Source organism: Doryrhamphus excisus, linkage group LG1, assembly GCF_037039965.1.
Source record: "Doryrhamphus excisus strain RoL-2023G ecotype Guam linkage group LG1, RoL_Dexc_Guam_v1.1, whole genome shotgun sequence".
Taxonomy (NCBI): Eukaryota; Metazoa; Chordata; class Actinopteri; order Syngnathiformes; family Syngnathidae; genus Doryrhamphus; species Doryrhamphus excisus.
Genome location: NC_136357.1, coordinates 9300276 through 9323331, shown reverse-complemented (window position 1 = coordinate 9323331; position 23056 = coordinate 9300276). Strand labels below are relative to the sequence as shown.

The 23056-nt window shown below is 40.6% G+C and overlaps 1 long non-coding RNA gene across 1 annotated transcript; it reads right to left on the bottom strand.

Moving 5' to 3' along the window:
* Positions 1 to 6873: 6873 nt before the first annotated feature.
* Positions 6874 to 22571, bottom strand: LOC144900699 (uncharacterized). The gene is made up of 3 exons (XR_013628889.1): positions 22344 to 22571; positions 15054 to 15135; positions 6874 to 7236 (listed from the first exon to the last, which is right to left on the bottom strand). It is a non-coding gene; the product is annotated as an uncharacterized LOC144900699 (long non-coding RNA).
* Positions 22572 to 23056: the final 485 nt, after the last annotated feature.

Genomic DNA, 23056 nt, shown 5'->3' with positions numbered 1-23056 from the left:
GCTTTTCAGTATTTTGGAGGATTATTTTCTAATCTGACAATGAGATTGAATCAACCTTTCTTGTATTGTATTCATTTGGAAATGATCACATTGTTGACTGATCATTGTTGAGCAGCTATCAGCACAGTGACTGTATAATTACAGTATATTCTGGAGATGTGATTTGCAACAAGACAAGAGTCGAGGTACTGTATGTTGCACAAATTGGTTTACTCTCCACTCAGCATCCAGCAGCACCCAACGCCTCAACACTTTGCTAAAAGCTACATGACCTGGAAAAGGAAGTACACTTGGTGGCTGTCTCAAATAACAATATTGTCGGTCACCACATAGCCATCACCCAAGAATTTACCTGGAAAAACTGTCAATCCAACAGCATAGGGAGGGCTATGGTGGGGGCCAATGTTCGTCGTGGCGATATAAGGTTCTCCACGGTGTCCGACATGAACGCACCCTTCACGGAGAGAGTGGGCGAATTATCCAGGCCAACACTGTGGTTCTCCCAACCTGTGTGTCCGACGTTAATGTATATTTTGTGACGAGGTGCCATGATTAATCTGAGTAAAAATTTTTATTTGATTATTTTTCCTGCTCATATCACACATTTGAACAACAGCATGTGACACAAAGGAAAAAATATAATCCTGCACACCAACTTTTCAAATGCTCCTTAGTTTGAACACTTCAGATGTCAACCAAAACTTTGAACAAAAGTATACCTCAGAATTTGCACACAACTTCAGAGTTCAAATCACATTTGTATATGTTCTAATGCATTTTGAGTTGCTCTTTATTTGACCCTTTATAACTTGTCTTCCTCCAATCCCAAAATAATAACCGCTTATAATATCTATAAAAATGCAGTCGAAAAAAAAACACTTTTACTGTCTCTTTGAAAGTAAGGAAGAAAAAACAGGGAAATCACTTGGATAAGGCAAAAACATGCATGTCCATGCAAATATCAGACAGCAACGAGATCAAAACACTCAAAAAATGCTTGGAAAGAAGAATGGGAGAGCTTGCAGGAGAAAGGCGAAACCCTGTATTTAAATAAAGCTTTTTATTGACTCATTCATATAATCATATTTACTATATGTATGGACTTAGCATGTTCTCCCTGTGTTTGCATATCTTCTTCTTATATTCAAACAATGCTGGTTTGGATGGATGCATGGATGGATGGATGGACTTCCTTTATTGTCATTGCACAATAACACAGCAGTGAAATTGCCAACGAAATGTCGTTGCCTGGTTCCAGTATAATAATAAATAATAATAATAATGTGGCAAATAAATAGATGACATCAAATATGAACAACAATGTACAGCATAAACAGTAAATTGCACAAATAATTTAAATAATAATAATAAAGTTTTGCGTATGCGTGTGGGCAGGTAGAGGGGCTTATTTGGCATTCAGCAGAGTATTTTTAACACAGTGCAGTGTGTAACCATTTTCTCACCACTGAGTCAGTAGAGATCAACTCCAGCTTCACCTCTGAATCTGCACCTCATATCTCAAGGTCCAGATCCACGGGTAAGCACGACGTCCTGAAGCGTCAATAGCAAAGCCACTGTTGATATTAATCACTAGTTAGTGAATCAGCGTCTCAGGAGGGATCACGACCAAGTGAAACATGCAGGCAGGAAGGCATGCAGACACGCCGCAGTGTGAATCATCCATTTAGCAGCATTGTCTGAGAAATCAGTCAAAGTGACAAGCAGCTTGCAGGTTTTTGCTCACATTCCAAAATGCCTTGCGTTGGACATGTAAAATGTATGTAGTGGCTTCAACACATCTGCACTGGTGAGTCTGTTTGTCACATAAGGATTTATCTCTCCATTATGCAATAAAATGCATTTGTAAAAAGGAATTGATTCCTGCATCTTCTTGCCTGTCCCTTTCACTTTGCTGCTAACTGCCTATATCTCTCCATCAGAGATGCAGGGATGTTTTATCTGAGTAAAGTACACCACTGTGCAGTAATACCTCCTGAGACAGCAAGGGAGCTGATAGGTATCACTCTACAAACACAATGTTCCTCCAAGGACTCTATACACTGAGATAATGTGCTGCTTCCTCGTCCTCCCTTTTCTGTTATGTCTATCTTTGACCCTCTTTTTTCCTGCTTCGTCCTGTGTGTCTTTTTTAACATCTATCTCTCTCTGTCAGGGAGATCCCCTGGGAGACACGTGTGTTACTTTTCACAACAGGATATTAAACCGATATTAGCCTTTAGTTTTCGAGCTAACCCATGATTGAATTAGAAACAATACGCACAATGTTAGAGAGAGGATGGTGCTATATTCAGGTACAGTGCACGGATGCTACTATTGGTGCATTTGCATGCGTTAAGTGCTGAGTGCCAGGTGTCCTGCAGTGTGTGTGCGTGTCTCATGCGTCACCGTACTTTCGGTGCACCTCGGCTCCCAGTGGTGCTGGGCATATGGTAACTATGGCATATCTATCTGTCCGCTTATAAAAACTATTGCTCTCCTGAGCACATATTTCTTTCATTGTGAGTGAGCGTTAAAGGGTCCCTTTTTATTATTCATCAACTTGACTTAAATACTGTATGTTATGTGTTGTTTGAAATTATGTTCTACATTGTTAATTTTTTTCAAAGTGAATTCTCAAAAATTACATTCATGCTTCGTGTTGACTGTCTCAACTGTTGGATGAATTGCTGCTGTGTTGTTCCTAAAGAAACCATTTGCCTCGTCAGATTGGCAAAGTAGTGTTCCAGACATAAATTGCTTGCAGTCACTCGTCTTTTTTCGAATTTTTTTTTTGTCAGTTATTGTCAGATTGTTGTTTTTTTTATTATTGCGGTGTCACGAGCACTGCAAAGAATAATATGCATTATTTACGTACAATACTTAAATGCAGCAGATTGTACTTTGGCAGTAAGATTTACTCTAGTGAGTGATAAGAATGTCTACTTATTGTTTTCCTTTGTCTTTCTGTTTATTTACACCAAATATACACACATAGTGAGGTGGTGTAATGTCTGTGAATGCACAATGTAGTGACATTGAGGATGTGTCATTCTGAGGAGGATTATAGACATGTTTGTCAGTTGGAGATTCATATACATACAGCATCAGTATGGTGTTGGAATTGCACTGCTTGATGTGTTCAAGTCTGAATAAAGTTATGAAAGAGCATCATACTGTGTTGTGGGGCGGCTACTGTGCCTCTGTCTGCTGAGATAAATACTGTATGTATGTACTGTACTTTGCACTATGAGACACTAGACACAATTTTGCGGAAGAAAATTATTTTAATAAGAATAAATCAACATTTCCTTAGACTAAAAGTAGTAAGTTTGTCAAAGAAAGGATTAAAAGGGACCTATTGTGCTAATTTTTCGACCCTTTGTATTGAGTTGTGGTTTCCTATAGAGCAGCTACACACAATAACCCGCACAGAAAACTTTTTATATTTTGCAGAATCTACGCCTATTCCAGTTGTATTTGCTTTGATTTGTGCTTCCTGCCAAAACTGTCTTTTTTAATGTATTCCACCCACGGCCCAACTCCGGGCATGCCCACTGCGCTGTGATTGGTCACACGCCCAAAGTGCTTCCTAACCATGAACCATATAAGGAAGTCCGCCCCTCTAATGTCTTGTTGAAATCCAATAAAGTAAAAAATCAAGTGAGATTGAGAGGTGCTCCATTTTCTGGACACCATTGTAACTCTCCACAGCATCAGTTTCTCAAATAAGGTCAGGGAGTGGTGACCCGACACTGGAGTTTCTCAATTGTCTCTCAGCCATATGGTGTAATTTGTGTCCTGCTCATTTACATTACTGAGCTGTGTCACAGCTTCCTTTTGTTTTTCACTTCAGCAGTAAACCCTTCAGTGCTGTGCAACAATGCTGCCTGCTTATTTACACTACTATGAGGCTAATTATGCATGTAAAGAGGAACTGTTTTTGTGAGTGAGAATCTCTGAATGTTCTGAACTCTTTCAATGCCATCGGGCAGAATAATATTAACTGCAGTGGTTGTGTAAAATAATTCAAACATTGTTTGTTTCGATGATAAAGTTTTGATGATGGTGACAATTTGATACTTGAAACGCTCCTATCTCCATTATTTACAATTACGAAATAATGGTTCAAAATATGAACAAATTGGAGGTCAAGCGATGCCCCAGGAGCAACTGTCTTCATCATTAGTGGTTCCACATTAATGGAATATCACAACTAACAACAAAAAGGGCAATATTTTTGAGTCTTATGCTCCCAGAAGTGTATGTTCGACCAAAGCAAACAAGATGAGGTATAGATTCAACTGCTTCAAAGCCATTATCCACCTGCTTCACATCAGCAAAAAAATGAGCTGAATGATTTTTGCTGTTAATATGATAATCAATTATACATGTGTCAGAACTAATGGCCCCAGCCAACACAAAAAAGGCATCAATGTTGGGCCCAAAGACCAAAGGAATTATTAGAGGAGGCATTATTTCCCAAGGATACTGGATGGGATTAAACCACGGGGCTTGTGGGAGGCCAGAATTGTTTTTCCTCTCCCCGGGGTTGTCTCAGGTAACAACTATTCGAGCATTATTAAAAAGCTAAAAACAGTGTATACAGTTATAGCAACCGGCAATCAGGTGCTATGATGTACAGTCATTTATTTGTGTGGCGATGGAGATATGCCTTCGTAGTGCACGTGTCTTTGCATGCATCTGCTTTAGCAAGCGTGTGTGCTGAGGAAGTGCAACGCCATGATATGGAGGAAAAAGGTGCGAGGAGACCTTGTTAAATGTGCACCGCTCTGCACAAGACAACTTTGGCATTTGTGCTGGAGCAGTGCAAATAAGCACCAGCTAAGCGATTGCAAACACTGCATAATATTGAAGTGCAGTATTTCTCCACACTGTTTGGTTTGTTGTGCACACAAACTGCTTGGTGTGTGGTTTATGTCTGTCACAGCACGTGTTGTCAAATCTTTATACCCTCGCAAGTTTCCCTAATCGTATTATGTTTTACAGGCAGTATAGCTGACTGCACACACAGACTGACTGAGGCTACATTAGGGTAAGTTAAGGTACGTATACTCTTTTTGTTCAAATGGATTGACTTTTTTTTTCTTCTGCCGGCTACTCTCCCTTTTATCAGCCCCCGTTGCCAATGTACAGCCTTTTAGCTGCAGTGTGTGCTTTCTTCGCACATAAAGACATTTTAATCGTTCTTTATATATGTTCATGTGGAATTGAATTGAAAGACACACAGTGAGGGAAATGAGGTCAGGCATGCTGGTAACATGTTGCTCGTATCACTGTACCGTTATTTAGAAGATCTACTACTGAAGTCATAATTCTTGTTTGTTTGATTGTGCTACTTGGTTTACGAAACCAATTTTCACAAACCTTTGTGTATGGAGCTAGTGTACAGAACAAGGGAATTCACAACAACTATACATATAAACAACAGAAATCTGCAATTTTCCAAGTTCGAATTGATGGAATATATATTGCGATTAATGGGCATAAACTACAAATTTTACAACACGGGTCATAACATTTTTTTTTTGAAAGGGACATTTGCAGAATAAGTGCAATTTTTGTTTTAAATTGCAAAAATCTGTTTTTTTCATTGAAATGTAGAAACCTTTAGTTGTGTAAAATTTGTTTGGATGTAAGTGTCTCCAAGCTTCTGCAAATGTACCAAATTTTAAATTTGTTATAAAATCCTTTTTTCCATGAAAATACCCTGGGACTTTTTGGTAACATCTAGGAATTCACATGGATAAATTAAATATCACAGGACACCTACGTATATACTAAAAAAAAAAAAAATGGCAAGGTAATTTGGATTAAACCAATCAGCTTTTGTGCAAGTAGAACTTTATATATTTTTAAAATGCCCAGCTAATTTTCAGATTAGATTTTTTGCAGGTTACAGGTTGAGTGGGGACTTAACTGGGCAATTTTAATTTTTCAAGCAGACACTATGATTGCCATTGTCATTTAAGAAAAGGAAGTAAACTATGCCTGACTTAAGGCTGAGTTATACTTTCAGCACGAACGAATAGCATGGAAATCCACTCAAGAGACCATGTGGTTTTTATAGTCTGTGCGGCGTCTGCTCCGAAACTGCAGGGGGCAGCATATGGAAAACACACGTCTACCAAGGTAATCAACTAGAGCGGAAGAGGTTTGCATTTGACTTCCAACACGGCGACACTTGCGCATTGCGTGTCTACTTCTCGAAGAAGAGTAATTGTGTATTTATTTGCTGCTGCGACAAAAAAGGAAAAGAAGGTGGTCCCCTCGTCCTTTGAATAGGAGGAGAGCTGCAATCGCAGCTCGAAATGACTTTCATTCTTCCTTCCTCTCCTCTTTCCTCCTCTCAACACCACAGGGACTTGTACACCGAGTGGAGAATGTGCTTACAAAAGAAAATGAAAAACAAATAACTTGACTTAAAACAAAACTTGTTTCAGTGTTTCTTCATGCTTAAACTAACATGCGTCCGGGTATGCTGCTTCATAAAATACCGGTATTTCTGTATTTCAGCTGCGAGGACCTCCTGTCCGTCTGCAATTTTCTTCCCTCTGTCTTCATCCACGTAGTTTAAAAAAATTCTGCACGGGGTGTGAAGATGACATCATTTGTCCACATGGAGCCACGCGGACGCCGTGGATGCGGAAAGCATAAAACAGGCTTTACATTACCGTTAGTAACTTTGAGCATTAGTAACTAATTGCCACTGTTGAGTGGCACTCAGCCAACTCCAAACATTTACACCAAAACATCATCAAGAGAAGTTCACCATTGCTTTGCGCAAAAAAGTATTCATAGGCAGGGATATTGCTGCTTATAAGAGTACACCTCATTTAACCTTTTATTGCAAAATCAAGAACTTCAAGGAGATCGTTCAGCTGTTGAGCAGAAGGAATCAGGACGCCGAAGAAAGTCCATCAAGCGTCAGCTCCGTCTCTCAAAGTTGATTTAGCATCTGGGAACCACCAATTTAGCGCTCGCTGAAGAAACCAGGAAGGTACCAGGCAGGCATGAGTGCATCTGCATGCACACGGAGGCAAAGACTTTTGAAAATGGCCCTGTGTCAAAGAAACCACCTCTTTCCATGAAAAAACAAATTGACAGACTGGTATTCTGCAGAACATACAGGTATTGCAGTCCTGAAGACTGGTGTGAAACTATTTTCTCTGATGAATCCGTTTCAGATTGTTTGGGGCATCCAGAAAAAAAGCCTGTCTGGAGAAGAAAAGATGAGAGTTACCATCAGAGCTGTGTCAAGCCAACAGCAAAGCATCCTGAAATGATTCATGTTTAAGAGGCGTGTGGACAAACAAAAACCTGCAAATTCTGACAAACTCCAAGCATTGATTATGCTGTAATGCAGGGGTCGGGAACCTTTTTGGCTAAGAGAGCCATGAAGTCCAGATATTTTTAAATGTGTATCTGTGAGAGCCATATAAATTTTTTTAAACATTGAATGCAATAAAATGTGTTCATTTTTATGTAAGACCAACAGTTTTAGATATAATGGGCTCTAATTGTGTAGACCAGGCACACTACCCACGCCAATGGGGTGTGGCCAGCACACTTTCGTGAGCAGCGCAGTGTCTAATAATAAATCAAATACTTGTTGCCATTAATACAACTTCTGCTGCTGCATAATTTTGCACCATACTCAGTATATTTCATTCTTTTGGCCATCTTTGCCAGAAGGCTTGGTTCTGCAGCTTTAGCTAGGTGACTATTTGACTAAAGGAGAAAAGTTTATATTTACATGTTGACATCTCAATGATCGAGGTAGACTACCGCATTACCCAGTAATAATCGAGTTTTGGTGTTTGACCTGGAAAATATCAGGAAAGATGGATATGGTCGGCCGTATTGCAGTAGAAAATAGATGGACGAATTAAAATGCATAAAAAAGTTGTTGATTTTTAATATTATTTTTAACAGTCATTTCTGTGATGTTTACTTTAAAATGTTAGCAAAAATACATTTTTATTGTGGTAAGAAATGCTTGAGAGCCAGATACAGTCATCAAAAGAGCCCTACCTGGCTCCCGAGCCATAGGTTCCCTACCTCTGCTGTAATGTGTTGTCATAAGTCAGGATGTGGCCCAGAGATGAATTGACAGCATGCCACAGACTGCAAATATTGACTCTTTACATAAACTTAAAATGCTCAAAACTTCTTATTTCCATCCATCCATGTTCTAAACTGCTTATCTTTATTATGGTCGTGTGGGTATGCTGGAACCTATCCCAGCTGACTTCGGGTGAGAGGCAGGGTACACCCTGAACTAGTCGCCAGCCAATCGCAGGGCGGTAAGCTTGTTTCCACAGTGAAAAATAGCAAATAGCAATGCCCACATCCTGTGATAGATGTATGCTTTATAATATTAAAATATTGACAATTTTTTCCAATTTTCATCACTTCTGAGGAGGAGGCGCAAATGAAGTCTCAGCCAGACGGCTTTACATGTAAGTTTTCCTTCACTAAAATGACTTGACTATTACAGTTATTATGCCCGTCTTGACGAGACGGAGCAGGCTTCTTCAAATTTCTAAAAGACACCATTCACCTTGCCAGATGATTGGCAAGCTTTGTGGGAGAAACACTTCAACACCGCCTTGCCAATGGAGATGAAAAGTCAAAAACTCACAAGATCTTCGACCATGGAAAAGCATGCTAAGGTGGCAGTGAGTAAATTCATGTGTCTCCTGCTAGTATGCTCCACAGTAGCAACTACTACGGATAATGCATTTTTGCCGGATACGAGTGTGAAAGCCGTCATTATCTGTATTCATGTTTAAAGAAAATGCTAATTATGTATTCACTCTTCACGCTCTGTGATTGGCCAGCCACACACAGCAACGGCTCTCCCTAGACCAACTCTGCAAGCGGCTGCCACAGAGGAACTCAGCAGCGCTTCAATCAAGTACACAGTGCAATTGGGAAGTTTAAAACAGCTCTACGCTTGTCACAATGTCTCCACTTTATTAGGTTTTCTTCAGATTGCCTCTATTTTGGTTTGTATCTAAAGGTACTTGGTATACGTGTCCCGTAAAATGCACGATACACTGCGCTATGCAGACTCTCAACAACTCAATTGGGGTAGCATGTCTACATTTTTTTCTTGAAATATGTTTTTGTCTAATTTCATAAAGTTATCATAAAACAGGCGTGCTACCAACAATACAAGAATTTTGTTAATTTTCAGTTAGCAGTACACAGACAGTGGCAACGATAACCGGCATTTACTGGCCACAACATTAGGTACACTTAAACAATAGCACAAGAGCGGCATCAAGCATTCTACATGTATGACTAACACAAGCGTGCTGAAATATTACACCCGTCTCAATACATTGCAGTATGCACCTTGCAATCATAAATTAGTTTTCATAACATACACGGTGCTTTTCAGAAGACAGACGCCGCGATCGTGCATCAGTCACTGACATTTGACAAAAATGAAGCAGTATAACGTTGAAGTCATTTTCAATTTTCAATGGTCATGACAATTGACCTGATCTAACTCCATATGAAGGTGTGGGTTGGGGATTTACTGTTATGAATTACCGGAGGAAAAGAAGTCTAATTGAATAACTAATGAATAACTGATTCAAATGATTGAAGGCCACCATTGAAATCTCTTGGTGGTTTGTGTACCACTGTCTACTTGTCTACAGCCTACACGTGTGCTCCATAAAGCCTGTTCTCTCACCCATGACTGCTATTCAGAAATCTAATCCTGCCTGATCTTATGGGAGCTGACTTTGTGGATACCACACAACGCTCGGTGTCAAACGTGCTACTGGCTTATCACTTATCTCTCTGTGTCACCGCAGTCTGCCTTTTCTCAAGTCAGCTCCCATGTTTACCAACCAAGGCATCGCTTAGGGGAAGACAGCCCATAATATTCCACCAATGTATCGATAAGCTTCTGTGGGCAACGTGGATCATGAGCTAGAGCGGCCATCTCGCAATCTGAAGGTTTCTGGTTTGACCTGAGTTCCATCTTAGCCTTATCTAAGTCTCCTTGTGAAAGTCACTGAATCCCAAGTGGTTTCTGATATTGTCATCAATGTCAGCCTGATATCTTTTAAGCCACATCCTGAAACAATCATAGCAAATTACTGCAAGGGTGCATTCACACTTGGCTTGTCATGTTTGGTTTGCTCTACTTGTATGCATTATTTGGGCAAGTGTGAATGCAGTTATCTGCACACTGGTGTGGATCAAGACCACTTGAGAGATGTGTCTCGGTCCACTTGCAAGTCAACTCATGAAATGTGAACCAAGGACCAAAGACATGGGCCATTATTAAAATTACAGCCAACGTCATACAAACTTACTAATATGTAATCAAAAATGTGTTGGAAATGTTGTCTCTCTGCTCTGCTCTCTCTGTCTATGTGTGCATTTGTATATTTTAGAAGGTGGTAAATATACCATAACATAAATACAAATAACCAGAAGATGGCATTTTGGTTTAATTTTATAATGCGTCCAGGAAAGTCCAAACCAAGTATATTCCAAACCAAGTTTTGTTTCAAGTGTGAATGTTGTTTGTTACTAAATTGAACAGGCTGACAGTGCAGTGCAGTGAGTTATTCTGTAGGTACATAAACAAACTAAACAAGCTAGTACTAGCTATACTACCTGAGTTCCCATCCTTCCTCACTGGCCTGTGCCCTGCAAAGTTCACTGGGAGTTCATTGCACTATGTGAAAATCTTTTCTGTTGGTTGTTCGGGTTACATTTTTGCCTGCTAGGCTGCAGAGACGTGCAGGGCCTTAAGTGCTTGACTGCATCCCAAATTAGTTTCCACCGTCATCGTGTTTACCCAATCTCCTATTTTATTTTCTACCTCTTATAAATGTTCTGTAATGTTTGTTTTGCGAGTGGTTCTCTTTTGCACCCACGAGACTAGCATTTTAGTTCATCACATTGCAATCTCTTCACTCAACAACATTTTTTTGATGCACACATCAGATATTTGGAGGGTGTTGAAGTAAACCGTGTAGGTGGCATGAAAAGTGTATGATAATGTAGTCTAGCTTGAAGGATCCAGAAAGTATGTAGTTCTTTCTATCTTTGCAGTCAACAGATTTTACTAAAGGTTTTATAGATAATAATAATAATCATTAATTTGATTTCTGAGCAACTTTCTGGGCACTCAAGAACATCATACAAACAAGAAATAAGAATAATAAAAGCAGCACAAAAATAGATAAGAAAAATTCAGCAAATTCCTCAAGGCTCTGGATGTTGAGGGACATCCAGAGCCTTGACTGACACGTTTACCTCTGGTTTGGCGGTCCCCCTTTTTATGAAGGGTTACCGGAGGGTGTGTTCCAACTATGGGGGTTAACACTCCCCAGCCTCGAGAGGAAAGTGTATTCCAGGGGGGCTGGGGACTGGAGAGAGGGGTACAACCATTGGTCGAACCTCTGTTACAGAAGGTTCAATGCAGTTTTCATCCTAGTCGCAGAACGCTGGATCAGCTCTACAACCTCGCAAGGTTGATGGAGGTTGCATGGGAGTTTGCCCAACTGGTCTACATGTGCTTTGATGCCTTGGAAAAGGCATTTGTCCGTGTCCCATCTTTGGGGGGCGCTCCGGGAGTACGGGATTGGTGTCGTGCTACTTCGTGCCATTCGGTCCTTGCACAACCGGAGCAGGAGCTTGGTTCGCATTTCCAGCAGGATGTCAAGCCTGTTTCCGGTGAACGTTGGCCCAGGCTTCCCTTTGTCACCGATTCTGTTCATAATTTTCTTCACGGACAGAATTTCTAGGCGCAGCCAAGGCGTCGAGGGAGTCTGGTTCGGAGGCCTTAGGACGTCATCTCTGCTACTTATGTGCGATATGGTCCTGATGGCCTCTTCAGGCTGTGACATTCAGCGTTTACTGTGATGGTTTGCATCTGAGTGAGAAGCTTCTGGGATGATACTCAGCACCTGCAAATCATCTAGCCTGCCGGACGCCTCCCTGGTGAGGTGTTGTGGGCATGCCCAGCCAGGAGAAGGCCTCGGGGCAGACCTAGGACACGCTTGAGGGATTATGTCTCCCTGCTGGCCTGGGAATGTCTTGGTGTCCTCCGGTGGAGCCGGTTGAAGAGGTGGTCGGAGACCAGGAAGTCTGGACTTCCCTACTGAGACAACTGGCTTGAGACCCGGACTCGGATAAGCGGAAGAGAATGGAGTGGAAAATACAGCTGAAAACGTCAGTTAAATTTGCATACGTGAGCTAAAAGAGAGTAAATAGTTGATGCTAAAGTGAATAAGCTGTCCTGAATAATTTGTTTTGAGTCTTGATATGAAGAGCGTAAATGAGTCAATATTACATGGTGGAAAGACAAGACGTGAGATGGGGGATAACAATGACTTGAGGGAGCGGCAGGAGCAGTCAAAAAGATATGGCAGGGGATGGTTATGGAAAGACATGAAATTGTGGGGAATTATTTTAAACAGGATGAACTATTGGACGGGGAGCTACTTGTAGTTATACAAGCAGCAGAGTTCTGACGGAGCTGACATTTGTATCGTGACATATCGGGGAGACCAAACAGGAGAGAATTGGCGAAATGGTGCCAAAGGCTGTGGACAGATCCAGGAGAATGAGGATAGTGAGAAGACCTGAGAAGTCATCCTCCAGGTGGAGGTGGTGTGCTGGAAACCAGACTGAAATTGCGAGGTGGAAGTTGAGATAGGAGGCAATGGTCTATTCCAGGATTTTTCAGAGTAATAGAAGATTGGAAATGGGACTAAGGTTAATGAAATTATTTGGGTCTGACCTGCTTTTTTGGTTTTTTTTTCCAGTATCAGGGTTATGGCTGCTGTTTTGAAAGCTGAGGGACCAATCCAATTGTGAGAGATGAGTGAATGATATTGGTGAAGAGGAAGTGAGTGCAGTGAAGAGAAACTCATGCCCATGCCTTCATTACTACTACACATTATGAGGTGTTCAGACAGTCTTTGTAATATTGGAGATGGTGAATGCATATGTTCGCATGTGTAGTCAGTCCAGGTTTTGTGTAGAGGCATTCAAGTTAGCATGAGTGCAAGGGTGAGCTAGCATTTTTCAGTTTTAATTACAGTGTCCCATTTGTCTAATTCACTGCAAAACACATAACATTTGCATTATGAATTATTTAAAAATAATTGTCAATAGGTATGAATGTGAGTGTGAATGGTTGTTTGTCTATATGTGCCCTGACCACCCCTGACCAGTCCAGGATGCACCCCGCCTCTCACTCGAAGACAGCAGGAATAGGCTCCATCATACCCACGATGCACCTTGACAAAGGTGAGCGGATTGTTTAACCGTTAGAATGTTATACAATCTGTTCTAATATAGGCGTGGTGGAAAAGCACAAAATTAAATGTACTGCAAAAGTAAGCACACACACACACACACAAACACACACTAATACTGTCATCTGCGTCAGCCTTTGTGTCATGTGATCAAGTTGGATACAGGTTTGGCTGCAGCAGTTGCCCGGTAACAACAAGGTTGATCTTTGTGTGTGTGTATTTGCGTGTGTGGTACTGATGGGATGTGGTCATGTGGTTCGGGCCGAGCTGAGGGGTCAGGTCATTGAGATAATGAGTGTGCTCAATAGTCTTTAGTGTATCAGTCAATTCTTGTCAATTACTTCTTATCTGGGCCTCAGCACTATGTAATGGAACTATTGAATCAAAGATATATGATTGGAGGTTTCTGGAAATGGACATTTCTTTGTTTTTGCTCACACACAAACGAGAAAATCTTTCACATACGTGTATAGGCCACGTGCTCATTTTCTAAGCAATGCTAGGCTAACCAAACTTGGTGAAATTCTCTTTAATGCCATTGTTTTTTTGATGTAAGATTAACGTGCGTATGTCCTGTTTGATCCTTGGCCCACACCATAATTTGAGAAAACGCAGCTTGTGTTGCAGTTTATGTTGAGCAGAAATGGACAAAGTAATGTGTATTTTGAATGGAAAGTTTGTCTTCAAATCCCTAGCAGATGGCTCCCTCGACAAGACCTATGTATTTGTATGTAGTGTCGCTGGGATTTGACACTGGAGTAGGTTGAGTCTCAAATGCCACTTTCTGGTCTCAGCTGGGGAAACTGAAGAAGCTCACGAAGGTGCTGGATCACTACAGCTATTTTTTTTATTGTCATTTATACGGTGGCATGAGTTTCCCAATTAACAAGTGTTTTTTTTTTAATTCACGAGCCGTCTCTTGGATGCAAGCTAAAGTGTGGGTTACCAGCTGCTAGTTACCAGCTGGTAGACAGCCATTTGGAGGGCAAAGGTGGAAGTGAGCGAGCACACTGCAGACAATCTTGGCACAACATCGAGAGTGGAAATATGATCATTACAAGCTTGTTGCGGGACGACCAGAAATCGGTGAGCAGTGTGGTTCTCTTCACCTCCATGGAGACACAGCGTGTCTGTCATGAATGCACCTAAACATCATGCTTAGGTCATGCATGCAGTTATAACACATTTCAAAATTGACTGGTGGGAAGTAGTCTGGTGTAGCGCGTCAAAAACAGAGCACTCTGTACACCATGAATCCGGAGGTGTATAATCATGTTAGTGGCGCACCCTCCTTTGCGTGATATGACGGCGTTGCAAATGTTGCACTGCGCCAACCATTCATATTTCTTGCAGAAGTTCAGCTAAACATTTGAGCGCTGCTGCACACAGTCCATGGTTAAAACAGATGAAAGCAAATGCTTCCTGACACGCTTCTTCTTCTTTGGTGTAATTTTTTTCAGTAATCAAAAGTGAGAATCTAAATTTCTTTAAATTAACAATTACAGGAGAATCTAAGGTTTAGTTTAGGTTCCCATCGATACTTAATGTCCAACTAAAATTGTGGCACCCCTACTTCAAATTAAACAGCAATGTAAATATGTCAATCTGTGTGTGTCAACTGTAAAATAGGTAGTTATCATAATAGTTCTGGACTAAAACTTTTGCACAGTATATTTCTGTCATGTCCTTCCCCTCACAACAAAGTGCTTCATTTGATGTCTCCATACAACTCACCTCAAACATCTTTCTTCTGGCCCAAACATAGAAGACGTGCTGAAAGCTGTGGATGACACTTGCATCTTTAGGACTCTCCAGTCTGCATGGTGTGAAAAACTGCAAAGATTAAGCACAACCCTGCAGGCAAAATTGGAGAAGAGAAGAAAAGTGGAGCGATTAATTGAGTATGGAATGGAATGGACTATTACTATGATTTGGAAATCAGAGTAAGTAGGGCATTCCCCAACCAGATCTGGCAGATGGTGCTGTGGTGAAATTAGGTATTTATCGGTTTGTACAGGGAGGATTTTTATGAAATTAATGTGTCTCTATTTTCCAGCCGGTTCCTTTCTCTGTTTTGTGTGGCAGCGGAGCCCAATGCCCAATGTTGCCTAGAAAACATTATAGTGAGGAGGACTGGTTTATTTTTGGTCATTTTAATGCAGATTTAAACAGATTAGGGAGTAAAATTTGAGAGATAGAAAAAAGTTTTAGTTCAGCTTATGAACAATGAGGAAAAAAGTGTTATATTTTTGTTGAGTGTATTTTAGGCATAATTAAATATGTTAAAAGCGTCTCCTAAATATATTCCATTATATCCTATTGTGTTTATGACAACTGGGAATCCAAGCAATTATTTGCTCTTACTGTGTACATAAGACGGCACTGTCAGAAAACTGCACTGTACTTTTTTGTTTGAAATGTGGTCATGCCCGCATGCTGTGAGTGTGAATGGTTGTTTGTCTATATGTGCCCTGTGATTGGCTGGCGACCAGTCCAGGGTGTACCCCGCCTTTCGCCCGAAGACAGCTGGGCTAGGCTCCAGCATGCCCGCAACTCTTATGAGGATAAGATGGATGTGATTGTGCGCAAAAAAATAAAAATTCTGGCAGCACGAAGCGATTGATCTTATCTGATCTATCTATTAGCAGCCAGCTGTCAAGTGCTGTGAACAAGTGATAAAAGATATTGTATACTTCCATTTGTCTTTATTCAGTCAGTTGTTTCCAAATGTGCGCTATGAACGCGTCTGACATGATCCATACTGATAATATGGCTATCATGAGTGAATAAACTATATTGAGCTCTGTCTGAATTGAACTGTTGTGATAATGTGAGAATGTCAGCTGTATGTATTGATGCACTTCATTTTCTATGAGCCGCTACTAAAGTCGATACATCACTTTTGCACCTCAAGACAACTGAGACTGTCTAACTGTATCAATAAATCACCCCCCCCACCAAAAAAAGATCAATTATTTAGCAAAATTAAATTTTCGGAAGTGCTCCATTGAAATGTGCTATACATAGATAATGCAGAAACTAAATAATGGGAGAGGCTGCACAAGTCAAGTGGTTAGCGCACAGGCCACACAGCTAGACCGGAGTTCGATTCCAACCTCAGCCATCTCTGTGTGGAGTACATGCATGGGTTTTCTCCAGGTACTCCGGTTTCCTCCCACATTCCAAAAACATGCTAGGTTAATTGGTGACTCCAAATTGTCCATAGGGATCAATGTGAGTGTGAATGGTTGTTTGTCTATAGGTGCTCTGTGATTGGCTGGCGACCAGTCCAGGGTGTACCCCGTCAAAGCACCCCCGTGACCCTCGTGAGGATAGGCAGTAGAAAATGAATGAATGAAAGATGAATAAATAAATAATGGGAGAATATGAGATTACTTTTACAAAAATACAATATATGAGCTTGGTGGCTGATAGTATGGCAATATGGACACTGGGCACAATTATTGGACAAACTACAATATTGGAGTAACTCATATGCACAGCATCAGAACAGGTGACAATGTTGACTTAAGACCAACGATCAGTGGTTTTAATTATAAGATGTAAATAAAAAAAAAAAATTAAATGAAGAGTGCAGATAACATGCTTTGTTTTCAAAATGCATAATTGAATAGAAGTGTTTACAAGTATTTAGCTTAGATTTGAACATTGCCAAGGGTGAGGATTGTCGCACATCTTCTGGTAGCATAAAACTGAAATGCAGCCACACCATGTTTAGTCCTGACTCTGGGTGCCTGCAGGGTGCCTCCACTACCTGAGCTTCTCAGAGCCTGAGATGGTTTATGTGGCTCTAACATGTCAGAGATGTACTTTGGCGCAAGACCATGAAAAGACTTCTCGACAAGCAGAGCTGTTTTAAAGCGTATTCTCTGAGCGACAGGAAGCCAGTGCAGAGACGGGAGAGTACTGGATTAATATGGTCATATTTTCTGGTTCTATAGTCAGGACTGGTACAGCAGCATTCTGGATGGACTGCAGCTGTTTTACAGCTTGTTTAGAGAGCCCGGTAAAAAAAGGCTGTTACAGTAGTCCAGCCTGCTGGACGCAATGCACGGATTAGTTTCTCTAAATCTGGTTTAGACACTATCCCCTTGATTTTTGGCAATGTTTTTAAGTGGTAAAAAGCTCATGATGTTATTGATTTAATGTGATTGAGTTCAGATTTGAGTCCATCATTAACCAGTAGTGTACCATTATTAGATTTCTAACCTGATGAGTCAAGGTGACTGATAACACTTTCTCTTTGTTTCTGTCATCCAAAGACAATTTGAATTTTGTCCGAGTTTAGCTGGAGAACATTGTTTTGCAGTCACACACTGAAAACAATCTCACAAACCTAATAGAATGCTTTGATTTGTACTAAAAAGACACTAAACTATACAAGTTATGTTTGCTTTTTATATATATCACAGTACACTATGTAGTTATTATAAAAGTCTTTGACCTTGGAGCTTATGTTTACTTTATATTTGACGGTTCTCCAAATGCGATGACAAGTTGAACAGTCATGATGACTGGACACCATAAATACAGTATCAATACATAATTAACTTCATAACATTTTATTTACATGGAGTAATTTGCCGACATTATTGCTTCGGAGCTGGTGTGTGTTAGAAGGAAAACAAAAGGCGTTCAAGAAACTCCCACACTAATTAACACGTGTGATGGCGGAGGACACGAAAGGTACAGTAACTATTTTTATTGGGTTTCCATGTCAATATTATCTGTAATTATTTTGCAAACATCACATCAGTAATGGCCAATGCAAATCACTTACAGGATTCAATTAAAGTTAATATCAGATAAATAAATAAAACCATGTCAGGTTTTTGTGTCCTTTCTTTCCCCAATTATCCGCCCATCCATATAATTTGATAATATAATTCAGTATAATTTGATACCTTAATTGTTGAGAATATGCATGCCTATACTGCTTTTATGTCAAATACTGTATACCAGTTATTATAGCTAGCAAGAAGCATAAGCATTCATAGTTGACACCAGCCTATTTCTATGCAGTGAAACGATACCCCGTGTTGCGAATGTTAGCTTTGTCATGCAGCAAATCCATGCTTCATAAGCTCACGTACAGCCCGAGTCGGACTGTAGAAGTTGTACTGTGACTGTGAAGGTGATAAGAAGAGAAGTCTCTTCCACACCCGAGTAAACAGGAAGTCTCCTGAGAATTGTTTGGTGCATTTATCTCTCTTCACCGGTGCCAGAGGCTGGAGTGTTGGATCCAGCACAGCTTTGGCATCATCTCCCGTGCACAATAGCTCAGAGCCTCTTCTACCTCCTCCCTGGACACTAATATAATCAAATCATAGGGCATAACTGAAAAGTGGAGGCAAGCGAAGCAGTCTGTATTTGGATATGTTAAATCCATAACAGCAGCCTGCCCCAAAGGTGATGGATTTTTTTTTCCTTTGTGTGCACAGTGGAATGTTTAACAATATGTACAGACCAACATACACACTCTATATCAAATAAAATCTTAGATAATAGCTGGAAATTATGCAGTCTTTTAAATTACATAAGATTATATTACATTTGTACAGTTGTATTCTAAGGTGGTGTAAAAACTGAGCTGCTGGTTTGGTTTGTTGGAGTCAGTTAGCCTTTATAAAATTTGTAGAAGAGCGGCATGACAAAAAAATGCCTAAATTGGATAACAATATACTCTGAATTGACAAACTGAACCTGACCATGATAAGTGGATTTTGGCAATGTATATTTCCTTATTTATGGCATAGAAAACATTACGCTGGGTGGCACTATTGGCAGGTGTTGAGGACCCCAGAGCAGAGACCAAGGCAAATGTATAAAACAGGTAATTTAATAATAAACAAATGGAGGAAAACAAACAGCAAAAGGTCACCGGGAAGCTAAAGGTACAAACAAAAGAGTACAAAGTAGTAAATGAGGATTCCCAAAGTTGCTAAACTACTTACAGACAGTAAGCAGCAAAAATATGAGTTACAAGTCAGAGAGACAAAAGGTCGGGAGCAAAATTGAAGCGTGCAATGTGCAGGCATGACAAGGCAAACGATCTTCAGGGGAACAATAGAAGTGGGAGTGGTATATGAAGGCCTAATGGCTGATGGACAACAGGTGTGCAGACCAGGAGAGCAAGGCAGGAGTCCGCTGCAGGACAGAACAGAGACAACAGGGGGCAGTAAACAAAAACAAGTGCAGATCATGACAGAAAACTTGTTTACAATGTTCTAAATATAGTTTTTTAACACCAGTAGAACCCTCTAGACTTGAAATAACACCCATTTAGTCCCCTTTACATTGATATTACCATAGACCAAATTCATGCTGATTATTCTGATATTTATCATGAGTGAGATCAGCTCATACTGATCACTTAGGTTAGACTAACAAATAACAAAATAAAAGCAGGAGTACATTATCTTGTGTCATTCTCCAAGTACCAAATAACAGTTTGCTAACAGAGATGGACAAACAAAAACAATCACTTATGTTAACAGTTCAGCCTTGGCTGAGTAAATAGTGAAGATGACACATATAACTGTTAGTTTTATGCGATCAGACAGTGAAAACAAAGTCCTCAGGTAAGGTTTCCCACAAGAGAGGTATTTCTGGTCTGCATTGCGCCCCTAATTGATGTGACATAATTTATTGACATTGTATTCTATATCCGTATTCATAAGGAATCAGCTTTTTGTTATGTCCATTCATTCATTCATTCATTTTCTACCACTTATCCTCACAAAGGTTGCGGGGGTGCTGGAGCCTATCCCAGCTGTCTTCTGTACTGGTCGCCAGCCAATCACAGAGCACATATAGACAAACAACCATTCACATTTACATTCATACCTATGGACAATTTGGACTTCCCAATAAACCTAGCATGTTTTTGGAGTACCCGGAGAAAACCCACGCATTCACGGGGATGGCCAAGGGTGGGATTAAACTCGGGTCTCCTAGCTGTGAGGTCTGCACGCTAACCACTCGACTCCCGTGCAGCCCTTGTTATGTCCAACGTGACACAAAAAAATCTTTCACTGCAATCAGAGACACAAACAAACAAAGTGGAAACTCTCAGAATAGTTTTTTTCTGAAATTGCCAGGCTTTGTGTGTCCATGCTACACAGCTTCTTATCTGCTTGTTAGCTGTAATGAAGAGTTACGAGTGGCTATAATGACTAGCCTACAAACATGGACGTGCTATTAGAGCACCAAATGATTCCATTTAATATGAATACAAATGCACCCACCACCCCCCCTACCCCCGGCCACCACTCTGTTATGATTGTAACCACATATCATGCACTAATATATGCAAGCTGCAGCATCTTCATCAAGTGGGCAGTATCCCAATGTCCACGGCATGAGGGGAAACACTTGTTATTATTCGCAAAGAAAAAGGTCAGCTAGCCAGCGTTATTGAAACAAGAGTGGGTGGAGGGGAGGTAGAATGTTCTGAATGAAAAGCTTCCAAGTCTGGTGAGTCATGCATGGAGACAAATAGAGCAATGAGCAAAAAAAAAAAAAGAGGGGGTGTAAGATAGAGCGAGAGGAAGGTGGGAGGAGGGTACGCAACCTGAGTTTTTGGATGTGCAGGTACATTCTTTCCCCCTCGGGCAACAAAACGCTTCTTTTTTTATACATGGAAATGCAGAGAACACACAAAAACATGTGCAGAAAATAGCGTTCCCCGGAAAATGTATCACGTAACCATCACATTACCTCGCAGGACAGCCGTATCTCACATTCCTCAACGGTCTTTGTAAGGTTGTTTCTCACGTCATTCAAAATGAATAAAGCGTTGATACACAACATTCTTTTTTTTTCGAGAGTTATTACTCTTATGTCTCTCAATTTTAAAAGATTACTAAGGTAACTGGGGTCTAAAGTCGTTACCTGGTTAATCCGTGTAGTGATTCACATGGCTGACTTTATTGTTGCTGGTGTAGGATCAACCCACACTTAACATCACATAGGCTTTCATCATCGCCCCAAACTGGCGACCAGTCGAGGGTATACTTGGTTAGGATTGGCTCTGGATTTTCTGGATGAAGATAACCCAAGATGAAGGATTCTTAGATTATTTTTCTTAGCATAAAGAGCAGATTTGTCGTCTCCATTGCTTTACAGCCGCTAGAGGAGCATGGATGTATACATGGACGTATACAAATATCCTTGTCTGATATTTGAATGTTATATTTAAGATGTGCCTTTATTTGTCCCTCAGTGGGGAAATTTGTATTTGTAATATATGTAATTTAAGCCATTAAACTGTCCAGATGCACCTGTATGTCCTGCAAGTGGATACATAACTTGGTCCGTTCTGTTTAATTGTGAGCTAGTGTGCCTACTTTCAGCAATGTTTTTTTTTTTTTGCTGTAGTTTATCTCAAACAAAAACTAGAAGATCTAAAGGTTGAAAGTGCTTGGAAATTTGATTAGATACAGCTTCTTTTTTTCATTTTACCATGTCAGATCAGATTACACACAAAAGCATTTAAATGATTAATTGTCTGCTTACTGTGAAGCTTAAATTTCACACACAGCATTAGCCTACTTACAGCCACTAATATTTTTGCGAGATGTACAGCTATGTAGAAGATTTTAATGAAAGTGAATTCATCCGTGGGGAGGATTTATCCCCCGCAGCATGTGTAATGCTTATTTTTGTCGTGGACAAGGACTTTTCTTGTCACCTTTATGTAACAACAAACAATCTGCAGTAGGAGCAACTCCTGCACTACCTGTTGAGATGACATTCCTTTGCGCTCCACTGAAAGCTCAGTAAAGAACTCCAGGGTTGTATTTTATAGAGCTTTATACAAGAAGAGCACTTTTAAAATACTTTTAATGTTTTAAAGGTTGTATGTGACATACGTGTGAGTGTGAGAGAGTGCTCCAGCACCGTGTAACTTGGGAAGGTTTGGCCACTTGGTTGGACAGATAGCATTTTATGGCTCTCCAAGATATATAAGTGATAAATGGGTTAGAATTACTTTGTGCTCACCCATCTCTCTCTCTTTCCTTCTCTCTCTCTCTCCTTGTGATCGTGACTGCACTGACAAAAGCTCTCATCTGGGGAAGTTGCTTGCTCTCCATGTGCAGACACCCTGGTTGCCGGGGAAACCGGTCTAAAGTTGCGAGCAGGAGGCGTCGCAGGCCTCTGCAGTGCAGCAGAAAAACAGCAGCACAAGCCTGCAGGAGCCTTGCCGGATTGACGACATGCACAGAGGCACTCGTCACAATGCGCTCGGTCCTCTGCCTCACCACACGTGAGGGCCTGGTGCTCGCCGTCTCCAACCTAAATGAGATAAACACACACTCCACTGAGCTGTGTGGGCGGCTTTCACTGGGGCTGGAGTTGCTAGTTTTGGCCTCATCAACAAGTCACTTGGAAGTCAGCGTGAGAGGAACTCCTCTAGTAAACACATGTCTAATTTTTACGTGGAGAGGAGAGTGGACATTTAAAAGAGAAACAAAACAAAGAAATCTAGACAGGTCTGCTCAATATATTGATTGAAGGACACTAGTACTGCAGCTTCTATTGTTGATTTTTCAGCAAAAAAATGTTTTTTCCCCACTTTTCTTACAGGGATGCTTCTTGGATATCTCACAGATTACTTCATACAAAAAGTGTGACACAATATTTACATCCTTTGTTTTCAAATGGCCCAATTGTAGTATATGATTCATTTTTTGTACACTGTCTCAGTTTTTGTA